The sequence below is a fragment of the Piliocolobus tephrosceles genome, chromosome 18, assembly GCF_002776525.5.
Source record: "Piliocolobus tephrosceles isolate RC106 chromosome 18, ASM277652v3, whole genome shotgun sequence".
Classification (NCBI taxonomy): Eukaryota; Metazoa; Chordata; class Mammalia; order Primates; family Cercopithecidae; genus Piliocolobus; species Piliocolobus tephrosceles.
Window position 1 is genome coordinate 21,046,913 of NC_045451.1, and position 6,836 is coordinate 21,053,748.

Here is a 6,836-nt window from a genome sequence, read left to right on the forward strand (position 1 = left end):
AACGATGAGGCTTAAGGATGAGGGTCATGTGTCAGGCATCCCTGACATGGAAGCCAAATTCCCGAGACCCTGAACAGAAGCCTGGATGATTCGTTCATGTAGCAGGAAGAGAGTTGCCTTGAGAAAGCAGGCTCCACTGGCGTCTGCGTGCCTAGCTCTGATCCTGGCCATGAAAAAGAGAAAAGATCAAAATAGACTCCCACACTCGGTCAAGCTGAGTTCCAAAAGAGAGGCTCTGCCCTCAATGCCCACAAGCAGGTGGAGGGGACGGCAGCCACCTGGGATGCTTTGCCCAGTCACAAGGCCGAGACACCGCCGTACCTGGAGAGGAAGAGCCAAAACAAAGCTGGAGGTGGGAAGAAACAATCTAATCCGAAGAAACACGCCCCAAGAATAGGCTTATGTGCATGAGTGGTGACTCTAGGCAGAGTATTTAAAGCAATGCATGAGTCTGCCAGGAGAGGAAACAAAGGGACTTTGGAACAGAATTCCTGAGGCCTTTTAAGTATGTCATAGCAGGGCCTTGTCACTGTAGAACACCAAACATTTCAGCCGAGTCCCCAATGCCAGGCGTCAGCAGACCAGTCTTACAGGCCTGTCGGCTTGAGAAAGGCAATTTTATGCCCCAGATAGTTCCTCTCCCCGCCTGCCCCATGGTCACCTGTCCTGGAAGGCCGCCTGCATCCCATCTTCATTGGGTCAGGCTATTCTGTAGTAGGACCGACTGGCCCGCTGGCTGATTTATGCGGCCAGTCTTTGCCATTAAGGAAGTCTGGAGGCTGAAGGGAAGTCTGAAGGGAACAGTGGTGAGTTTTGCAGTTGTTGGCAAGGCAGATCCTACTATAAGCAGTGCTCTCAGTGTGTAGGGGAGTCTCTCAGGCCCAACAGAGCCAGCAGGGACACTCCCCCTCCATGGAGGGACTAGCACAGCAGTCTCCTGGCCTCTGCCCAGAAGTCTTACAAAGGACAGTTCTGTTGAAGTGTCTGGAATTGGGAGCTACGGGTTCCTCCCACTCCTGACCCTATTCCCTAGTTGTCCCCCTGCCCAGTCCATTCCCAGGACCTGAGGACTCAGGGACAGGTGCTGCATTGCCTGTCATCCAGCTTCAGAGATGAATCTGAACAGAGAGAATGTCTAGAGAAGCCTGGTAGATTCGAGATCACCCCTGCAAGACAGACTGGTGGCCAGTAGGAGGGAGACAGAGGCACGAGGCAGGTGCAGGGATGGCCGAGAGGGTCAGGGGTGACAAAGCCTGAGCGGACAGGACAGGGTGAAGACCAGAATAGACAAGAAAAGAGTTATCACTGCCTTCAGGAAGGTCTAAGCCAATGCGGTGTCACCAGGTGGGAGCCTGGTGACAGATCAGAGAGGGAATGTGCTGCTAAGATGCCAGCAACTCAACAAGTTTGTCGACAAAAGACAAGGAAAAGTCTAGAAGGTAGCTAGAAAAGGAGGTGTGGGGAATGTGTGTGTGTGCGTATATGTGTCTGTGTGCGTGTCTTTGTGTGTCTGCCTTTGTGTGTGTGTGTGTCTCTGTGTATATCTGTGTCTGTGTCTTTGTGTATCTGCCTGTGTGTGTGTGTGTGTTTGTGTGTGTGTGTGTGTCTAAAGAGACCCTGCCTGATTGAAGGCAGAGGGAAAGGAGCCTGTGGGAAAAGAGTGAGGAACGAACTGCGGAGTGATGTTCCAGAGTGGTGGGCACCCCTCGTGAGGATTCAGAGCTTGTCAATATGGAAGACCCTGCAGCCCTCACTGTGCAACTTGGAGCACACTGGAAATGTGGCTTTGCCTCTACCCACCCTCACCTCCACCCAGGGCGTCAGCCCAGCTGCTCCTCCGAATGGTGAATTCTCAAACAGCCTGTACCTAGTGGGAATGCTGGCGCACTTCTCCCTCACCTCAACTGCCTGCCCTGTGGCCCTGCAGAGCCTCCCGTAACCGCCCTCCGGGTTCTCCTTGCCTGTATGCCTAGACAGGACGTGGCCGATTTATCAAGATGGGAATTGCAACAGAGAAAGAGTTTAATTCACATAGAGCCAGGTGTATGGGAGACTGGAGTTTTATTATTACTCAAATCAGTCTCCCTGAAAATTTGGGGGTTGGTGGTCAGGAAGTAGGGGTAGTGCTGATTGGTCAGGTCAAAGATGAAATCATAGGGAGTCGAAGCTGTTGTCTTGGGCTGAGTCAGTTCCTGGGTGGGGGCCACATGACTACATGAGCCAGTTTATTGATCAGGGAGGCGCCAGTTGATCCATCAAGGGCAGGGTCTGAAAAACATCTCAAGCTCCAAGCTTAGATTTTACAATGGTGATGTCATCCTTAGGAGCAACTGGGGAGGTCTAGAACCTTGTAGCCTCCAGATGCATGACTCTTAAACCGTAATTTCTAATCTTGTGGCTAATTTGTTAGTCCTGCAAAGGTAGTCTAGTTCCCAAGCAAGAAGGGAATTTGTTTTGGGAAAGGGCTGTTACGGTCTTTGTTTCAAAGTTGAACTATAAACTAAGTTCCTCCCAAAGTTAGTTTAGCCTCTGCCCAGGAAAGAACAAGGACAGCTTGGAGGTTAGAAGCAAGAAGGAGTTGGTTAGGTCAGATCTCTTTCACTGTCACAATTTTCTGAGTTATAATTTCTGCAAAGGTGGTTTCACTCCCATTTGCAGATAAAACCAGCACAGTCCTTTGGGAATTAGAGCTCTGGGGCTTAGGACAGTGGGTGAATCTCAGGTTGCTTATTTGGTGAATGTCTACCTACAGCGCCCCTCCTGGGTTCTTTGTCTTCAACTCCAGTTTGCAATTCAGATACTAAGGAATGGACTGTGTGCTTCCTGCATATTCATGGAGATGGGACTCACATGACCTCAAAAACGGAGGCATAGTAGATGAGTGCTTCTCCCCCTCCCCTGGGCTCCTCTCTGAGCTCTCTTCTTCGGGACTCCTGTCTCACAGAACCTCCTGGTTGAGGGTGCCATCAAAAGCAATGAGAGTAGAAACTGCAAATGTACAGGGATTCTAGAATATGTTGCCATCTGACACAGAGACCAGACTCATTGAAGGTGGGGCACTTCTGTCCTCTCCCTCTCATTTTTCTGCAGAAGGAGGGAACTTTTTGTATTCTGCTTTTTATTTTTTTCCAGCCAGGGAGGCTATGAGGGAAGATAGGGCCAGGACTTGGTTTCTGTTGGGGTAGCTGGGACTGTGGCTTCAACTGAGGACTGAGGGAGCAGCCATAGCACTGGACAAGAAGGGCAGAGAGTGCCGGGAAACAAGGGGAGGGGCTAGACTTTGTTCAGAGGGAGATGGGGCCCTCCAAGCAGTTGCTTGGCCATGACATGATCTGACCTGCACTCACCTGGACAAGGCGGAAAGCAGGGGCGAATTGCCTGAAGGCTCCCCTGACTGGCCCAGGGAGGGGTAGTGGTGGCTGAGATGGCATTTTGTTAAGATCAGTTGCTGAAGGTCACCTGCCCCAAGAGAAGGTCACCTTGTAGACGTCCTCAGGGGACTTCTCTAGAAAACACAGATCTGGTTATGCTACTACATCCCCACCCTCAAAAATTCCATGAATTTTTTAAAGTGCTTTTCAAAGTAATTATGTGAAACAAGATTTCTGTTGTCAAGTAATTTTGGGAAACCCTGGGTTGAATAAGGTTTAGGGGGTTTCCTTTTTTTTCTTTTTTTGAGACAGAGTCTCACTCTGTCGCCCAGGCTGGAGTGCAGTGGCACGATCTTGGCTCACTGCAACCTCTGCCTCCTGGGTTCAAGCCATTCTCCTGCCTCGGCCTCCTGAGTAGCTAAGAGTACAGGCACACGGCACCACGCCCAGCTAATTTTTGTATTTTTAGTAGAGATGGGGCCAGGATGGTCTCAATATCCTTACCTCATGATCCACCAGCCTCGACCTCCCAAAGTGCTGGGATTATAGACATGAGCCATCACGCCCGGCCAGGAGGCTTCTTTAGTGTGAGACTTCATAAGGTCCTTGAAGAGCTGATGTGTATTTTGAATGTCCTAGGGACAAGGAAAGATATTATTATTATTATTACGATTATTTTGAGACAGGGTCTTTCTCTGTTGTCCAGGCTGGAGTGTAGAGTCCTGATCACGGCTCACTGCTGCCTGGAACTCCTGGGCTCATGTGATCCTCCTGCCTCATCCTCCCAAGTAGCTGGAACTACAGGCATGCACCACCACACCCAGCTATTTTAAACTTTTTTTTGTAGGGGTGAGGTCTCACTATGTTGCCCAGGCTAGTCTCGAACTGCTGAGTTCAAGCAGTCCTCTCGCCTTGGCCTCTCAAAGTGCTGGGATGACAGGCGTGAGCTACCTCCCATACCAAACCTAGGAGAGATATCATATAGCATTTCTCACAGCATTTACACCACAGAATTTCAAAGACTCCTGTGGGACTGTTGCTCATGAGAACATATTTTGGAAATCAGCATGTCACAGGAGAAATGGCACAGCATGGCTTTGAAACCTTTTCACATATCCTCTGACAGCATCTCCCCTCAGAACGCCTGCTCTTGCTCAGAACGTGCCTCTGAACCTTACCATGCTGTTCCCTCTGCCAGATAAACCCCAAGCTGTCTTTGATCTAGGAAATCTTGTAGGAATCTGCTCAGCAGTGTGAAAATGGCACCCTCTGGGTTTCCACAGAACTTCCTCCCGCTGAGATGTGACAGCTTGCTCCAAGATGGCCGCTTTTGCGAAAGTGCCACTCTGCTTATTAATTAATCCCTTTTAGTTCCCCTACGGTGTTTGGCACACAGCTGCTGCCTGATCAATGAAGAAATCAATGAGTACACATGAAAAATGAAGGGTGTGAGTGGCACTTCAGGAATCTCTTGCTGTTTCCAGGTGGAAACAGCTCCCCAGTGTCCCTCCCTTTCCACACAGGTGACAGTCTGTTCTAGCACAGCCTAAGTCCAGCCTGGCTTTATTTTACACACACACATCACACATCAGACCAGGGCTTTGTTTCAATTCTTCACCCCCATCCTGACCTCGAATTCCTTGTCCTTGTAGCCATTCCCTCTGCATGAAAATTTTCTTCAGAAAGGATCTCAAACTCAAGGTTTTCAACGCAGCTTCTGGTTGGCATCTAATGGGTTACCAAAGTACAGGAAAACTTCTCAGTAGGTTTGCCTTGCCTGTCTTCATTTCCTTTATTAAGCCAGCCAAGAACTTTGGTTTCTCCAACTCAGCCAGGGCTGGAAGCTTCTGTGACTTTCCTCCACCCCTGCTCTCCAGGTGTTTTTGGAGCCAATACATTGTCCAGCAGGGTTGTGAGCGGATCCCAGAGAGAGAGAGCAGTCACCCTGCTGCTATCAGTTGGTGATTTCTGTGGGAGTCTGAAAGGCTATGCCATTCATTATTAGGATGAGAGGAGAGAGGAGTTGTTTTTAAGCAGGACATCAGCCTGGCACAGTTTCTAACACATAGCAAATCTTGAATAAATCTTTACTGAGTGAGGGCAGGACTGTGGAAACAGCCTCCATAGCTCCTCCCCAGGTGGGATGTTTCAGTGTGACTTTGTCAGGTTGTTTGACACTAACTTCATAAACATAAGATATACTTGTGTTCCAGTTTAAAGACATTTCCAAAGTCAAATAGGGATGAGTGTAGATCACTGAACACTTTGAGTAGTTTATCTCCTTGTTGCTCAAAGGAGAGGGAGTCCCTGGACCAGTGACATCAATACCCCTCAGAGCCTGGTAGAAATGCCAAAACCTTCCACCCCACTCTAGACCCACTGAATCCAAATCAGCATTTTAACAGAGTCTCGAGGTCATTCGTAGGGACCACTCTCATCCAGGGGGTATATAGTTGAGAAAAGACTATACTGAATGCTGTTCATATTTTGATTTTGTTTTGTAGAAATAGGGTCTCGCTATGTTGCCCAGGCTGGTCTTGCACTCCTGGGCTCCAGCGATCCTCCTGTTTCAGCCTCCCAAAGTGCTGGGATTACAATGCTGTTTAGTGGAGTAAATTTAGTGTTCCAATTCTGGAGATTGTGAGAGAGGATGGATAGATTCACATCCAAGAGATAGGCTAAAAAATTATACTAATTAAAGGTTAAGAATAAAAAGACCCATTTAGTAAAATTCAATAGAGTTAAGATTTTTTTAAATGAAAATATTTGAAAAAGATCTCAAATACAAGATTCTTTATTCCATTGTGTTAGATTCCTAGGGCTGCCATAACAAATGACCACGAACCAAGAGCCTTATAATGACAGAAATTGATTGTCTCACAGTTCCGGGGGCTGGAAGACTGAAATCAAGTTGCTGGCAGGGTTGGCTCCTTCTGCAGGATCTGAGGGAGGGTCTGTTCCATGCCTCTCCCCTGGCTTCCGGGTTTGCTGGCAATCCTTGTAGTTCCTTGTCTGATAGACGCAGCTCTCTAACCTCTGTCTCCAACATCACATGGTATTCCCCCTGTGTGTCTCTGTCTTTTGTCATCTTCTTATGAGATACCAGTAACAGTGGATTGAGGGCCTCCCCTGCGCCAGTGTGACCTCATTTAAGAAATTCCATCTGTAATGATGTGATTTCCAGAAGAGGTCACATTCTGAGGTTCTGGGAAGGACATGACTTTGGGGATGGGGTGGGCAAGGATGCTGCTCAGCCCCCTACATCTATCCAACATGAAAAGGATAGTGCGTTTCTGCAATGGTGATCCTGTTGGAGAGATGTCCTGCAGTTCCAGATTCATTCCTCGAGGCAGCAGGTGGCACATGTCACATGCAAGGTGGGTCACAAGCAGGGAAACCTGCATTTCCCATTGCTTGGGTAGAGGAGAGCTTGATGTCATTGAATTCATGTCCTTTGAATGAATC

The 6,836-nt window shown here is 48.5% G+C and overlaps 1 protein-coding gene across 1 annotated transcript in view; it reads left to right on the top strand.

Annotated features, from left to right (window-relative positions):
* ALPK2 (alpha kinase 2) overlaps positions 1-6,836 on the top strand; it is a 133,376-nt gene that overhangs the window by 120,597 nt on the left and 5,943 nt on the right. The gene's annotated exons all lie outside the window — the stretch shown is intronic.